The 16,700-nt window shown below is 38.3% G+C and overlaps 1 protein-coding gene across 1 annotated transcript in view; it reads left to right on the forward strand.

The window, feature by feature from the left end:
• The first annotated feature begins 5,920 nt into the window (after positions 1 to 5,920).
• Positions 5,921 to 16,700, forward strand: part of LOC149086301 (uncharacterized) — a 122,510-nt gene continuing 111,730 nt past the window's right edge. Inside the window, exon 1 of the mRNA XM_089232326.1 lies at positions 5,921 to 6,284. The gene's annotated coding sequence lies outside the window, so the exon portion shown is untranslated. The remainder of the gene's footprint in view (positions 6,285 to 16,700) is intronic.

Here is a 16,700-nt window from a genome sequence, read left to right on the forward strand (position 1 = left end):
CCTTCTTTCTCTCTTTCTCTTTCTTCACGTGGAACAAGGCTACGGTCGGGATTGGGGCGCGGTAGCCCAGGTCGACAAGATATTCGCCTAAAGTACCAAAGGATGTTTAGAGGCGTCGCGAGTTCGTCTGTACCCGGTTCGTCCTTGTCACAGAACTTTCGTGACACAGGGGTACAACGAAAAAAAAAACAAAAAACGGCGACTTGACCGTAGCAAATAAACAATTGCTACCGCAGGGAGTCCCCCATCGAGGGGTTAGTGTACCAACCTCTCGATGAGTATAAAAAACAAGCCTGCCGTTCGGAATCGGCAATAAATTGTAGGTCCCGGTCTAATTAGTCCTCGTGTGCAGAAAATGACCGCGGTGCGACAAAAATGATCAAAGGGCCAGGATTACACTACAAAAGTTTCGTAAAAGATATTTTACAAAACTTGAAAAAAAAAACCAACCAATGAGCAACCGATAATTGGTTGCATTCTCAAATTTTGTAAAAGATAATTTTATTACATTTTTATAGTGTAATCCCGGCCTACCACATTTATCGCCTATACGTCTGAGGTCGGTATTACACTATAAAAGTTTGATAAAAGTCTTTTTATAAAACTTGAAAAATTCAACCAATAAGGTTATTGGTTACATTCTAGAAATTACAACCGATGACCTTATTGGCTGCATTTTTCAAATTTTATAAAAGGACTTTTATCGAACTTTTATAGTGTAATCCCGGCCTCACTATAAAAGTTCTTTGTCAAAGATCATTTATAAAATAAATTTGAGAAAAAATTTGATAGTGTAATGGACAACTTTGATAAAAGTCGCTTTTTATTAAGTTTTCTTTTATCAAAGTTAGCCTCCTCGTCCAATATTTGAAAAAAGATTAACGTTGATGCTTTCTATACTGCAGTTTCAATTGCTGAAGTTTACATACCATATACTTTGCGTGATTTGATTACTATTTGATTATCATAGTAATTAAAAAATGAGTTGTAGGTAGTCACAGAGAGTGGGAGCTACAAAGATCTTAATACCGTAATGTGAACATCAGAGATTTGAATTTGTCTAGCTGGCTACAGGAACAAACGATTGGAAGCTTATCGGTTATAACGAATTTAATTCGGTTCCTCCAATGCAATAATAGTAAAATAATGATGAAAATGTTATAACGAATGGACATATGTATGTATATGAGATACAAGGGGTCATATTTTCTAGTAATAATACGTCACAACCCGTGGGAGGGGGCTTCGTATTTGCTGACTTTTAATGAAAAGGGGGGGGGGGGGTGTGGGAGCAATAGAGGTACGAAAATACGAAATTGGGTTATGGTATTTGGTTGGCATATATGAAATGGTATATGATTTCCGAAAGTAAATTATTTATGTAAATTAGGCCTTATATACTTCTGGTACTTCCAATCAGGTAGTGGGGCCCCATAACATCACCCGACCCGGGGCCTCATGATGCTCTTAAGTTTTGCAGACATGGGTTATAGCAAGATTGGGGCAGTGCAGGTTACATGTCGGGGTGACAATCTAGGAGTCTGCAAATTTTAAGGAGTGGGGTTGTTTCCAAGTTTTTCTTTGGGGAGCCACACTAGTGGATCGATTTTTTTTTCAATCGATTAAGTTCCATAAAATCAAAAGCTGTATTTCAAGAAAAACTAGACTAGATTATTTCGCTTCCCAAAAAGTTACTCATTTCTCACAAAATTAATGACACTTTTCACAAAAATAAAGAGAATTTGCACAAAAACAGGATCCTACCAAAAAGTCTGCCTGGGGGCCCCCGAAAAGGCACAATAGGCCTTATAGAAAATGAGTTTTATGTCACCCGCGGCTCACTCGCCCAGTACATGATTTTCTTGCTGCTCCCCAGTATAGTTAAGTGATGTTTCCAATTATAAAAGTACCAATTCAAAGCCAAAAGAGGCACAAAAATCAATATCTCCATCTCGCCGGGACGCCCCTAGAAGCCACGGCTCACACTTTGAGAAATCCTGTCATATCACATCACTGGTTCGCATTAATGGTACATTTATTTAATTATCATCTGAGGTGATGGAGATGGGACGAATAGTGATTTGGCCGAATAATTCGGCGGCCGAACACCGATTTTCTTAAAATTCATCACAATTATGAATAAAACTGATGTTTTTAATTAAATATAAAATTATATTGGTAATTTTAAATGACTGAATTTTAATTATGCAATTTATTATTTAAATAAATATTTAAAAAAATGGCAATCGAAAGACTTCCATTGTCATGACAATACAATTTAACGATCATATATTGTATTTTAATATTACTTGCGGAATCAATTTTTTTTCAACGCTTTTTACCAATTATACATCTAATTAAGAGGATGTCAACCATTATTCATACTCAACTAGTAAAAAAAGGCATCATAAAATTTACTACATATCTTCATATTTTTCGCCTTTAGATGCTTTTTGTCTCTTTCACGGCCGTATTCACACACCAGAACACACCTACAATCGCAGGTTAAAGGATTAGCGATCGACACGGATTGGTTAAAATCCTCAATTTAACCAATCCGTTTCAATCTTCAATCCTTTCACCTGCGGATGTAGTTTAAACTGTGCTGGTGTGTGAATTCGGCCGTCAGTAACTCAATAAATATCTTGTCTAGGCACATCCTTGAGTTATTGAACTTGTGTAATTCATGTTCACTTCCACTTTATTGGAGTAGGATTACATTTTCAGGTTCATGTTTTCCCCTTATCCTAGAAACTGACACAACCTCTTTGATAGAAACAGATATCCACCAATCAATAAAATATAGTCAGCAAATTTTTAATTTATGTGAGGAAAATCTCAATTAATATTTTTTAAAATTAGTTTGTTGTGCTTAGATTCCCACAGATATTTGGCCGAATACTTCAGCATTATTCGGCCGAACCGAATATTCGGCGAAAGGACCGAATATTCGTCCCATCTTAACTGGAGATTGAATTAATCCCTTACATATCGGGGTGGCCAACTTCTTTCTAGTCGAGGGCCAGTATGATGTTCAGTTGCTGCATGCCACTCCGATGCACATGCCACGCTCGAAGACAAGGTGAGATGGTAAAAGTCCGAAAAATGATGCAAACGTTTTTATTTCGGACTCGTTAGGGGCCGTTCAAGTATTACGTCATCATCGATGGGGGGGGGGCGGGTTTCTGATTTGCTGACTTTTGATGACAAGGGGGGGGGGTTTGGATAATGCTTACGTCATCAACCACCCTTTGTGAAAATATGAGTTAGGATTCAGAGGGGCAGAGCTGATGACGTAATTTTGCTGACAAGGGGGAGGGGTGGGGGGTCAAAAATGGCTAAAAATTTGCTTACGTAATACTTGAACAGCCCCTTACCAAGTCAAAGCCCGTTTTTAATCAGTCAATAAACCATCACTAACTTATTAGTTATTGACGCTCATTAATTACTTAATAAATATAGTAATTAAATAATTAAAAATTAAATAATTAGGAATTAATATTGATTAATAAATTATTTTATTTATTCTCAACAGTAAAAACCCGTTTAAAAGAATAAAAAAACGATAATGAACCTATTAGTTTTCCTAAATGCTGCCACGTATCCAGGTTTAGGTTCATTTGTGCTGAAGGCCATTAGTTAGTGTCCCGACATCTCCAGAGGGATGCGGGATCAGTGGCGAATCGCACTCGGCACCCCCGTGCACCCAGCGCGAGCAGCGGGCCATCATGACCAAATAAGTTTTACTTACATATACTTATTGCTATTAATTCATTAATAAGCGTCATTTACACTAGTAATTGTAATCATTAAACAATTATTAATTAATCAAGACGGGTGGGGAACTATTAAGTTGATGATGATCAATTGATTCAATTGAAATGGACTTTGACTTGGTAAAAATCCGAAATGAAAACGTTTACAAGCGTTTTTTGGGACATTCACCAACTTGTCCGAGTCTTTGGTATTTTACCGTGACATATAAGACGCAATAAGTAATATGGTGAAACACGGGCAATTTTAGTCGCTAACCTTTCACTCTGAGCTTTGTATTTTCCTCAACTTCTTCATAAACTAACACATTCATTAAGTTGCATTCCCAGCTGAATGAATGAACGCCAGAACTTTGCCACTGGACTTATCCCGTTAACGAGATCTCTTCCAGCACAGCTTCGTGGCAGAGTCCGGAGCGTTCCCAGCTAGATGTAACGCATCAAAAACATTATATGCATTTTACAGCTATTTATGTAGCAAATTATTCCATCCAATACAATCCAATACACTTTAATAAAAGATTTTTTACAAAATTTAAAAATGCAACCGATACGCTTATTGGTTACATTTGCTCGAATGTAACCGATACACTCATTGGTTGCATTTTTCAAGTTTTGTAAAACATCTTTCATTAAACTTATATAGTGTAATCCCGGCCTACAACAGATCATTCAAATTTATCGTGAACAGCGAAAGGGTTAAAGTGTGCCGCGAGATAAAAAAAAAAAAGTTAACCCTTTGGGGAAATTCCAGTGTTACGTAAGCAAATTTTTAGCCATTTTTGACCCCCCTTGTGAGCAAAACTCTAACCCCCTCCCCCCGTTGTCAGCAAAATTTCGTCATCACTGCCCCCTACTTTTTAACGCATATTGGTCGGATCAGAAACATACGCGGGAGGGGAGCATAGGGGGATCGTGCGACCCCCCCCCCACATAGACGAGCAAAAAATATTAAAAAAAAATTTAAATCTCGAAAGAAAATACCTTTATATGTTATTATCATCAATTTCTGTTAATTTCAATGCTATAAAAAGAAATTCAAAAAATGAAAATGTCGCAATGAATTCAAGAAATTCATTGCGACCCACCATTTAAGCCATGTATGGTAAACCCTTGACCCGCCCTGATGGTTAAAATGTGGCCCTGAAGGTTATGTGATGTGGTTTGCCCCCTCAAACCCAATTTCGTAAAAATGAACTAAGCGGCACATTTACAGATCGCTTAAATGGCCGTGGCACATTTTCAGATCACTGAAGTTGGCCTTAAAGATCACTTTCACATTCAAAGATCACCTAAGTAACCTGCGACACAGTTGCAGAACACTTAAACGATCCGTGGAACATTTATACATCCTTTGAGTGACATGTGGCACAGTTTTAGAGCACTTAAGCGGCCCCCAGTGCGGTTCTACATCACTCAAGTTACCAGCGGAACATTTCCAGATTACTTAAGTTATAGGTGGCATAATTACAGATCACTTGAGTGATGCTTGGCACAGTTAAAGGGCACTTAAGAGCCCCGGAAACATTTCCAGAGCACTTGAAGTATCCGTGAAACATTTAGACATCATTAAAGTGGCTTTGTGGGGCACTTATCAATAGGTAGAATGTTAGTGCAGGTGCCCAATAACTATCGAAAGGTTTTTTCCCATTTTTGGCGCACTGATGCCATTAAGAATATTTCATATCTTCATAAAGGGTGGTTGATGACGTAAGCATCATTCAAACCCCCCCCCCCTTGTCATCAAAAGTCCGCAAATCTGAAACAACTCCCCCCATCGATGCTGACGTAATACTTGAATGACCCCTTTAAGCGGTTTTAAAATTTCCCTGATCCGCATTATAACTACCACGTTAGAAGTAAAATCGTGTTAAGGACCCGGGATATTTCTGGGTGACCAAAATAAAGCAGATCAAGTTCGACGAGATATCTCGGGATTGCCGCTGTAAGGGTTAAAAACACTCGTGCCTAAAACAATATTTCGGATCTTTGAAAGTTGCAGAACGCAATCAGTGGGCGATCCCTTCTTGCAGATCATTTTTCGAGTTCAAGGGGAAGAGAAAAGAGGGGAGGGGGAAAAGAGGAGAGATACCTGAGCGATAGAGCTGCCACCTTTCGGACGTCGCTGGATGTGTTTTTGTCAGACGACTTCTCTCACCATCATCTTGAAGTGGTTTTATGTTGGCTGGTAAGAGTGTGTCGCGTGTGTGTGTGTCTCTCGCTCTCTTGTCAACAAAAATAAACGCTTCGCTACCAAAATAAAACGCTCTTCACTTTTTTTTTAGAAGCGTTATCTAAAGTGAGCGAAAGTTTTTACGATATTTCATCGTGACAAAGTGTCAAGGATATTTATTTAATTTTGAACAATTTTGGATTTCTCGAGAAGAGAGAGGTTTGGTTATCATCGCACAGTTTGCCCAGTGATGTTCCACGCGAATCGTATCTCGTCAATTCTGTCAACGTTGTGTCAAGGGATTATTCGCGAGCATTGATTCGAATCTCCAAAAAAAGGTGAGTGATTTTCATGCACCGTGATCCGGATTTGCATAGTTCTTATAAAAAAAACGTATGCATTTTTTTATTTGCTGTATGCAGTGTCAGCCCTAGAATTGGCGACGCCCCTATTGCAATTTTTGTTTATCCAGACCCCCGAAAATTTGGATTGACGAAAATTGCATTTTTGCTCCTGTTGCGCGAAGATAATTTCCAACATATACGAGGCCCTTCCAGAGTGCGAGGCCGAAGGCAGTGCCTCAAGTCGGGCCGCTACTGATAGTGGACCATCTGAACCTCTCTAGCGTGGATATTACAAAAATTAGATCCATTGAGGAATGTCGGAACCACCCTAGAGGGGGATGGATATTCCAGAAAACAGTCGGATCCGCTCTGGAAGGGATACTCGAATACCGTTATAGCGAACACTTTTCTATTCTCTCCAGATAAGCTTACATAGGCACAATACTAAAACCTGGAATTCCTTTATAACGAAATTTCGTTATAATTAAGGGATTTCTTTGGTCTCTTGGAGTTCGTCATAACAGGATTAATTGTAACATAACAGATCCGAAATTTCTTACGAACCGTCGGAACCTTTCTGGAATAAGCACTCCAGAAATGAAAATCTATTGAAAACCTTCGTTACCTCTGTAGAGCGGATATCCCAGAAACAATATTTGTTGAGGATCTCGGAACTTTTCTAAAGTAAATACTCCAGAAACTAAATTCGTTACAAACCATCGAAACCTCTTTAGAAGGGGTATTCCAGAAAAGAATCCTCTCCACAAGGGGGATACTCTAGAAACAAAATTTATTGAAAACAATCGGATCCTCTCTAGATTCTAGAAGCAAAATGTATTGAGAACCGTCATAGAGCATCGCTAGACTAAATATTCCAGAAACAAAATATTTAAGAACCGTCGGAACCTCTTTAGAATGGACATTCCAGAGATAATACCTATTGATCTTTCGGAACATCTCTGGAACGGATATTCCAGACACAATATTTGTTGAGGACCTTGGAACTTCTCTGTAGCGGATATTATAGAAACAAAATTTATCGAAAATAATCGGATCCTCTTTATAGTATATATTCCAGAAACAAAATGTATTGCGAACCGTCGCAACATCTCTAGAGTTAATATTCCAGAAACAAAATTTTTTCAAGAACAGTCGGAACCTCTCTATAATGGACCTTCCAGAGACAAAATCTATTGAAACAGTCGGAACCTCTCTAGAACGGATGAAATCGAATTCATTTATAACCGTCGGAACATCTAGAGGAGATATTTTAAAAGCAAAATTTATTGAGGACCGTCGGAACATTTCTAGAAAGGATATTCCAAAAAACAAAATTTGTTGGAGTCTATTTTTAGTGGATCCATTTCGTGGAACTCTCGGAAGTTATCATCGGAATCTCTTTTGAGTGGGTCTTTTAGGAACTAATTTTTGAATACCTTTCAAAATGTACATTCCATAGACATAAACGTAGTTTCTTCGACCCTATTAACAGTGGAAATGGCAAATACAAAGATTTAAATTGGTAAAAGATTGATACCATCTCTTTCTTTGTTATAGCGTATAAGAGAACCTAGTTGAGGTAAAAAATATATTTTCGGACACAAAAAAAAGTCGAGGCAAAGTTTGGTATACACTTAGATAAACATAATGGAAATCTCTCATTAATATTGTGTATAATTATGTCTGTATATTCCCCGTAAAATATTTTTCGGAAATTTTTTTCTATCTCGTGAGCGGACCATCCAGAAAACAAAAACCGTATTGATTGCGAAATATCTCTGAAATGGATGTTGCTCAAAAAAATTGAAACCTGTCACGTACAGTAAGAAATTCACACACGTTCTAGTAAGAAACGTATTTATCGCGATTTTTCGATGGACATTTAACAATCGCGAACAAACCGAAACCTTTTTCGCGCGGGTTTTTCAGAAACAATCAGAAGACATTCATCATCAACAAACATAGGAATCTCTCTTGAAATTCCAGAAACAAAGTTTAGTGCAACATAATCGCGAGTGATGTACAGTCAAATCTCGATGAATCGAATGTACAGCAGCAGCCGACGAAAAACACCGAGTTATCGCAATTCCGATTTCCGAGTGGAAGAAAGAAAAATTCTTTAAAATAACAGCACATCGTAGTATTAGTAAAACATGTCACAAATGCTACTGCAGATGAAGAAATTCGAAGACAAGTTACTGTATTTTAATCGTATTTAATTATTGAATGAAAATATTTAGAAATAAACTTACGTACGTATTGTATTATGGAAATGGACGCATGCGTGATACCCCTATAAATAAAACGAAGTACAAATAAAGTGTACGGAAGATTATTTTCTGTTAAAAAATGCAGTGATATTTGACTGCCTATTTCTTCTTTCGTGAGAAAGTCATTCACATTTTGCCAGCAGACAAATGAATCCGTTAAATTTTATTGCTAAATGCTAAATTCTGTTATTAAATACGGATTTCCATTGCTAAATGCTGAATTCTGTTAAATGCTGAATTTTGCTACTAATTGTTAAACTCTACTGCTAAATGCTGAATTCTGTTGTTAAATGCGGATTTATATTGTTAAATGCTGATTTCTGTTTGTTTAATTCTATATTCTATTGCTAAATGCTGAACTGCATTGCTAAATTCCATTACTAAATGTTCAATTCTATTGCTATATAAATGCTAAATTCTATTTGCTAAATGCTACCTGCTAAATGCTGTTTTTAAATTTCTCTTATTCCCAAAAATTTCGAGTTAAGGAAAAATTTTAACACTGAAATACGGAAAATGTTCTGGAGCTGAGTGAAACTTCGACTAAAACAGAAGTTCGAGTTATCGCGAATTGACCGTATTGATGATTGCTGAATATAGCCACTCACGAATATATCGCACTCTAAAGTTTCTCTTTCTAGCTCGATTTGAAGCAAAGAAACAAAGTTTATTGCAATATATTCGTGAGTGGCAATTCATCAATATACTGAAACCTCCTTAGAGTGGAAATTTAAAAAAAAAAACAAAACCGAATGCACCTATGGCTTATTTTGAATGGAATGCCCTCATTTGCACAACAGAAACATTAAAAGAACTTCTCTTTGGCAAGTAAATTTATTGAAAGCTTTTTGCGAGCGCGAGTGTTGAACGATGCGAAATTATGCATCGAAATCAATTTAGAGGCGACGTTTCTTAAGAAAAAAACCTCGACACTTTATTGGGCATTCATAGACGAAAATATAATCTCTCGTGAGTGGGATGGTCTCAGAAACAATAGATCGAAATCTCTCGTTAGCGGATTTTCCAGAAACAAAAAAACCTCTCGGAAGCGGATGCTCTCCAGAAACAAACAAAAAAAAAAAAAAAAAAAAAAAAAATCACAGAAACCTCTCTTAAATGAATATTCTAGAAACAGAAAAAAAGCACCGAAATCTTTCTTAACCCTTTAAGCGGTTAATTAAAAAGAATCACTTTACTTTAAGCGGTTTTTAAAATTTTCCTGATCCGCATTATAAACGCCACATTGGAAATAAAAGCGTGTTGAGAACGCGAGATATTTCGGGTTGACCGAAATAAAGTTTGACGAGATATCTCGGGATGGCTGCTGTAAGGGTTTTATAGACACTCCAGAAACAAAAACAAAAAAATATAGAAACCTCTCTTAAGTGGATATTTCAGAAATAAAATCACCGAAACTTCTCGTAAGTGGATATTCCAGAAATTGAAGAAAAAAAAAACAACCTTGATTTCACGGCTGTGAAGGTGATGTGAAAATGGGATGGTCCATCTCCTCTCCAGAATCACAAACCACTTGGTAAAATGAATTGGGCTTGTAAATGCGTACGAGCTTGTCACTGTTAGTGTCAATTGCAGTGGAATCTTATACAGCCCTCTCTCTCTCTCATACACGAAGGGCTCTCCTGCCTTGCCCATACGTTACCAGGCATTAAAAAGACATACTCAGGATCTTCTGAGCACACTGCAAATTTTAGATCTTCAGTCCGTCCACCAAAACACCTAGCCTCAAATAGCAATCACCATTCAGCTGAGAGATCTTAATTTTTACCTAGAATGATCAAACGGGGGACAGAAAAACGATACGGATCAATATCCGGGTTCCTAAGAATTCAACGAAAGATAGACAATCTCCCTTATACAGAATCTTGCCATAAATAAGCTTCAATATTGATATTTCCCGGGGATATGAAATTCCTCACGGATATTATATCCGTCTCGGAAAGTGGCGTATAGCCGTTCATTTTGTGTACGCGTGTGTATCCAAGCAGAGCTTGTGTAGGGGAAATGATTGATTCGAACCGAGAATCCATTGCAGTGCGAGAGGTCTTTAATCAAATCCACGGGGCAGTCGGTCACTGTTCAGAGCGTGGATATTTCTTCAGTCGAAAATTACTACGAGTTGATTGATGGCCCCTTTTTATGTCTTCTCTTGCGTGGTGTCTATGGGCCAAAGGGGTACAATCCATCATGAGTAACAACACTGTATAAAAAGAACATATTTTTGGGAATTATCATTATCAAATTTCTAGTACATATGTATGGTGGAAAGTCCAGAATAATCCATAGATTGCGATCTTCAAAACGAATTCTATCATTAAGGTGATTCTGCGTAGAATGTGTATTCTGAGCAGGACAGTCATTTCAACTTTTTCCAGCGGGGGGGGGGGAAGGGGGCAAAGCACATGTACTCAATGTATATATATATATATATATATATATATATATATATATATATATATATATATATATATACCATTTTTAGTGTATTTTCAAAAGCCAGGTGGCCCCGGCCCCCCTAAATGACGAGCCTGATTCTGAGAATATTTATGCTTAAAATAATCTGTCCGGACTAGTTTTTAGTCGTTGGCCCATCCTATTGTCAGTCCCTGAGCACTCGCCGGACATCCTAGATCCAAAAATTAACAGAGCCCCTTTTTGTAGTGAGTGCACGTAATATCCTGCTGCAACCTTGACATATATCTGATGCACACGCTCCCACATCCTGCAACAGAGCCCCTGGCCACATTTTTCACCGGCCCTCGTATAGCGAATTAATAATGTGGGAAAACAAATTTTTAGGATTTCCCCTCCCTCCGGAGTGGAACCCTATCAGCTCTATCCTTGTGGAGGCAATGCATATACCTCAATCAAACCCGAAATGATTGGCTTTGAGCTTTTGTTGCCTTAACTAAGGCATGTACCGGGTGGGACTTATCGTCTTCCATCTTGGAGCGACAAAACCATTTTTTTTGTTCGAAGTGACATCTAATCGTTAAAAAAAGCAGGATAGGGAACAGCGATTGTCTATAGTTACAATACTGACGTCAAACTTTGCACAGAGATGGCAGATAAGTCAGCCTGGGCGTCAAGGGCCCTAATATGAACTAATCTGTGAGGAAGCTAAATGACGTAAGGCTGCTCGAAGGACATCACCTACACCTGTAGGTACTGGAAACTCAGGCCGACTCATCATTTTTCGACATTCGTGTCGTAAGTATTATCACTACAGCCAATAGCTGTTCTCTACGCCATTTTTTTAAAAATGATTAGCCGTCACTTTTTGAACAGAAAACTGGTTTTTATTACTGTCGATGAGTCCGCCTCCTTTACCTACACCGGAATTCGGAACAAGATCTATTGAACCATAGGTGTTCGGTACATGAATACAGGAGCCACTAATTTACAGAATGTGGGTTTAATTTGTTATGCGACCCTTTGCTAATATCGTTACCATTTGTTGCATTTAATTGAGAATTAAATTTTCAATGAAGTCTGCCTGCGGACCATAGACTGAGAAACGTTGGATTAAACTGATTCAAGTTAGCATATTTACATGGAGGGGCAAAGAGGGATATAGCTCAGGGCAGCTAATTTAGGGAATTGAAGGGCGAGTGGTGAAATTCGTACAGCCCATAAGTTCTCCTCTGGTTAGCTCCAATTAAGGAATGCAATGAGCAATTTTATCTATACCATGGCATTGTAGTCCGGTAGCTCCTGCTGAAGTTAGCTCAACACCACTTATAGAAAAACTCCGCTCGAAACTTCTGGCGTCACTGAAGAAAGGCCATCTCGCCTATAGCCATTGGATATACTATAAAAAAGGGTGAAGATGGTGCATGCGGGGAGGGGGGGGGGTCGGCCTACTATATCCAATGGCTATAGGTGAGATGGCCTTCAGTGAGCATGAGCTTCGTGCGGAGGCCACCTTCTATAGGTGGTGCTAGCTAGCTTCGATGCAAATTAGGACATGTGCTGGCAGGTTTTCATGCAGGCCTGTGGAACAATGTAGAATAGATATGCACAACCTCAGACCAAATGAGGCCCGCCAATAGATGTCACCCGGCCCGCTATAGGTGTTCCGGCAGAAAAATACATGTATCATACAATGTGACGCGAAAGCTGATCATACTTCCTTCATAGAAATACGGGTGATCCTTACGTGATATCGCCAATTACAGCCAAAAAAAAAAAATTGTCGAAAGCAAGTTGTGAATTGAAGCTAATTGTCAAAGGCGGGTGAAGTTACTAATTACAATTTAAAAATTGTCGAAGAGCGACTACAACCAAAAAACAAAGAATTGAAGGCAAGTAAAATGCAAATTACCGCCAAAAAAATTGTAAAAGGCAAATTATAAAGGTGCCGAAAGGGTAAAATTACCGAAAAATTGCCAATGGTGAGAAATAAAGGGTTGCAAGTCGCAATGAGTTAAAAGTAACTCAGGAAAAAAAAAGACAATTGACAAATATGTCAGAGGAATAGATTTATATGACTATAACTGATTATAAATAGTCATAATATCGCAATATAATTTATGAAGTGCAATCATGAAGTCATGAAAATCTTGATTTCAAAAATTCAAGTAAGCGTTGCGAAAGTAGGGGAAAAACGGGACATTTTATATAAAAAAATATTTGGACGGCTAAAATTACGGGAATACCTCGTAAAATACGGATCGTATGGTCACGCTATATATAGTTTCTGGCCAACTTTAAAGGTTGTGCACCCCCTAATCCTAATGTATAACATTCATACGAGTTTGTTCCGTTATATCAGACGCATTCTTTTTCAACCCCATGAAACGTTCATAAAGGTTTCGACTTAAGAAAACGAATCTAAAGGACCTTCCCATTTTCGATTGCGCAAAACACACAAAAATACCAGCGTGAATTCCGCCGTGTAATGCCTGGTATTGTGTTCGCAGCGATACGATTGCGATCAGTGAATGAAAAGAGACCATTAGCATTGCGTGTGTTGTCCAATGCAACTCATTGATTGGCTTTATTCTTCTTCTACAATCTATAAGAGAGCTAGGCAATTATTGTATCTACGCTGCGGAGAGTTGTTTCCTTCCCACGTTCTTTTATATGGCTTTTTTTTTTCACTTTAAGACTCGCCAATGTCTGTCTCAAGGCTGAATTTTTTCATGTAGGCTACAGAAAGATATGCTTTTTTACGATTATATATTATCTTTCTATGCATTTGTCAAAACTGCGTCAAAGAGATTTTAATATGTTTTTTTTTTTTGCATGTGTGTGTGTTTCCGCGGAGAATTATTGATTTAAGCCATATCCAAGACACTAAAATTGTATTGTTTTCACGGTTTTCTGCCCATAGAGAAAGAGAGAGAAATTTCAGGATGTATATATATATATACACTATATACACACGCCAGAGTGAAAAGCAATATTTTACTCGGTCCCATTCTTTCCGTCTTAAACCCGAATGTCACGAACTTGGCGGCATGTTTAATGTCCGCGAATTTTATGAATAAAGTCACTGAGTTTGGCTCTTGATAGAGCCATGTCCGCGATTTACTTCGGCGATTGTTTTCAAATGAGGGGAAGCTATTTTCTAGGGGGAGGGGGGGGGAATTACCTGAATAAAAAGTCTGATCCGTATGATGATTGTACAGTTCCTGAAAAAAATCTTTGAAAGAAAAGGCTATTCGGTCCTTTTCCTGAACTGGATTTGATGGATGTCTTGAAAGCTTATACGACACGAATTTGCGCTGATTGCAGTTCGCGTGAGGTCAGAATCGTGAAGGACTAGATGTCAAATATGTTTACATTTCTTGACCCTTGCCACACCAAACATGCGAAGACATTAGCCGCTCTATTGTTGTTGTTTTTTTTGGTGCAATATAGACTGAAGTGTCTACGTTAAATCACAAAAACTGAACGATTTAGTTAGTGCGTGATTTGACGGAAATTGTGTCCAAAACGGAAGAGATGGATTTTTCATGTCGTATTGAGCTGTTGTAACGCAATTCCACGGTTGGACAATGGCAGTCAACAGTCACCATGAGATAGGTTTCTCATTGCATTCCTATGTTAGGTGAAATTTACACCGATTTGATGTGGCCTTGTCTGTTAGGTGCATTCCACATAGGCGTGCAGCCTTTAACTCGACACGGATTGGTTGAAAGTCTGTTTTTCAGGTTTTTTAAACAATCCGCGTCGAGTTGCATGCTGCATCGCCCCAGTGTGCACTCTTGCCTTGTAAAAGACTTATTACGTTGTTCCCAAGTAATGCGAAATCTAAACCGATTTCGAGTGAATTGTCCGTTATAGAAAGGTTGTTACTACTACTAAACCAGAAATGCACCTCGTCCATATTCCTCTGCGGAACTTGTAACGAATTGGTAAGTTATACTATTCAATCATCACACTTCATGCCTAGGTAGAAAAATTTATGCCAGATGGCAGCACTACACATAAACATTACACAGCAACAAACTTCAAGGAAGGTTAACTACACGTTGTTAGAATGTGTGTGTACGTGTAGTTAACCTTCCTTGAAGTTTGTTGCTGTGTAATGTTTATGTGTAGTGCTGCCATCTAGCATAAATTTTTCTACCTATGCATGAAGTGTAATGATTGAATAGTATATCGTTGTAGGCCTGTTGCTCTCTGCGGCGAGTTTTTTTAACGGGAAGATAGGCTCGCATTCGCGCCTCGAAGTTGGGAACCAGGGTTTGCGACTGCATTCTGAGGTTGGTGTAATTTACACCGATCTTGAGTGAATTGTCCGATACATAAGGTTTATGACCGTGCTCTGAGTCGGAGCAATCTATAGCGATTTTATGTGACATTCGTTATACAAGGTTTATTATTGAGTATGAGAATATAGAGCGAATTGTTATAAAAAGTTTTTATACCGCGCATTCCGGGGCTAGGCTAGTCCACAACGACTCTGAGTGAATTGTTCAGTATACTATAAGGTTTATCACTGCATTCCGTATACAGGAGGATCTACTGATTTCGAGTGATTTGTCCGCTGCAGAAGGTGTATTACCACATTCCCAAGTTAGGGTAATAAACACACATTTCGAGTGAACTGTCCGATAGAAGGTTTTTTTTTACCGCATTCTGATTTCGAGTGAATTGTCCGTTGTAGAATGTTTTTTACTGCATTCTAAACTTAGGGTAATCTGCACCGATTTAGAGTGAACTGTCCGTTATATTTAAAGGGTTCCCTTTTATTGCATTCTGATTTAAAGTGGATTGTCCCCGTTAAAGAAGCCTTTTCTACCACATTCTGATTTAGAGTGAATTGCTATTTACAGAAAATGCTTTCAAGGGAATTATTCATTATAGAAGGTTTTCTACCGCATTCTGATTTTCAGTGAATTGTCCGTTGAAGAAGCTCTTTTTTTTAGCGCATTCTCATTTCGAGTAAATTGTCTGTCGTAGAAGGTTCCTTATCGCATTCCGAAATTAGGACACTTTACACTTCGAGTATTTTGTCCGTTATAAAACATAAACTACATTCCTAATTAAGGCGAAATATACTCTGATTTTCAAGTATTTTTACCCGTTTTTAGTAGGCTTAATACTGCATCCTGAAGTTGCTTGAAAGCAACACCGATTTGACTGTCTGTTATAGAAGGGTTATTCCAAACTGAGTTTTTACTCTACACCGATTTGAAATGACAAAAATGAAAATCTATTGATTTAACGCGATCAATCAGATTGTTCTGTTCTAAAATAACTTTAGTAAAGACCTTTACACTGTTATTTGTTGCAGACATTTTACCATAATGAGGTCGAAAAACAAACGTTATTGATTGACATAGTTTCAGATGTTCTCCAGTGTTGACAGTTGGGAATCGTACTCCTTTTTTGAACTCCTCCAGAGAAAAAGACTACCGAAATCTCATCGACCATTACGATATTCGAACTGCTTCTAGGAACGAGCAGAGAAAGCAAGCGAGTACATATCGCTTGGACAGAGATTGATCGATTTTCGATATAAATCCACGATGATATGAGTGAGCCGCACAGACACTTTCTGTGACTGGAAACTTGATGGCGTTGACGGGGCTTTTGAAAGTCTTTCTGCGTTATAATGGCCGCAGTTAATGACTGCCTTTGTCGGAAAGGTGACTAGAATATAGCCCAC

Source organism: Pholcus phalangioides, unplaced genomic scaffold (assembly GCF_987345545.1).
Source record: "Pholcus phalangioides strain wild (caught in Gottingen) unplaced genomic scaffold, Ppha-v1.0 ptg000005l_1, whole genome shotgun sequence".
Taxonomy (NCBI): domain Eukaryota; kingdom Metazoa; phylum Arthropoda; class Arachnida; order Araneae; family Pholcidae; genus Pholcus; species Pholcus phalangioides.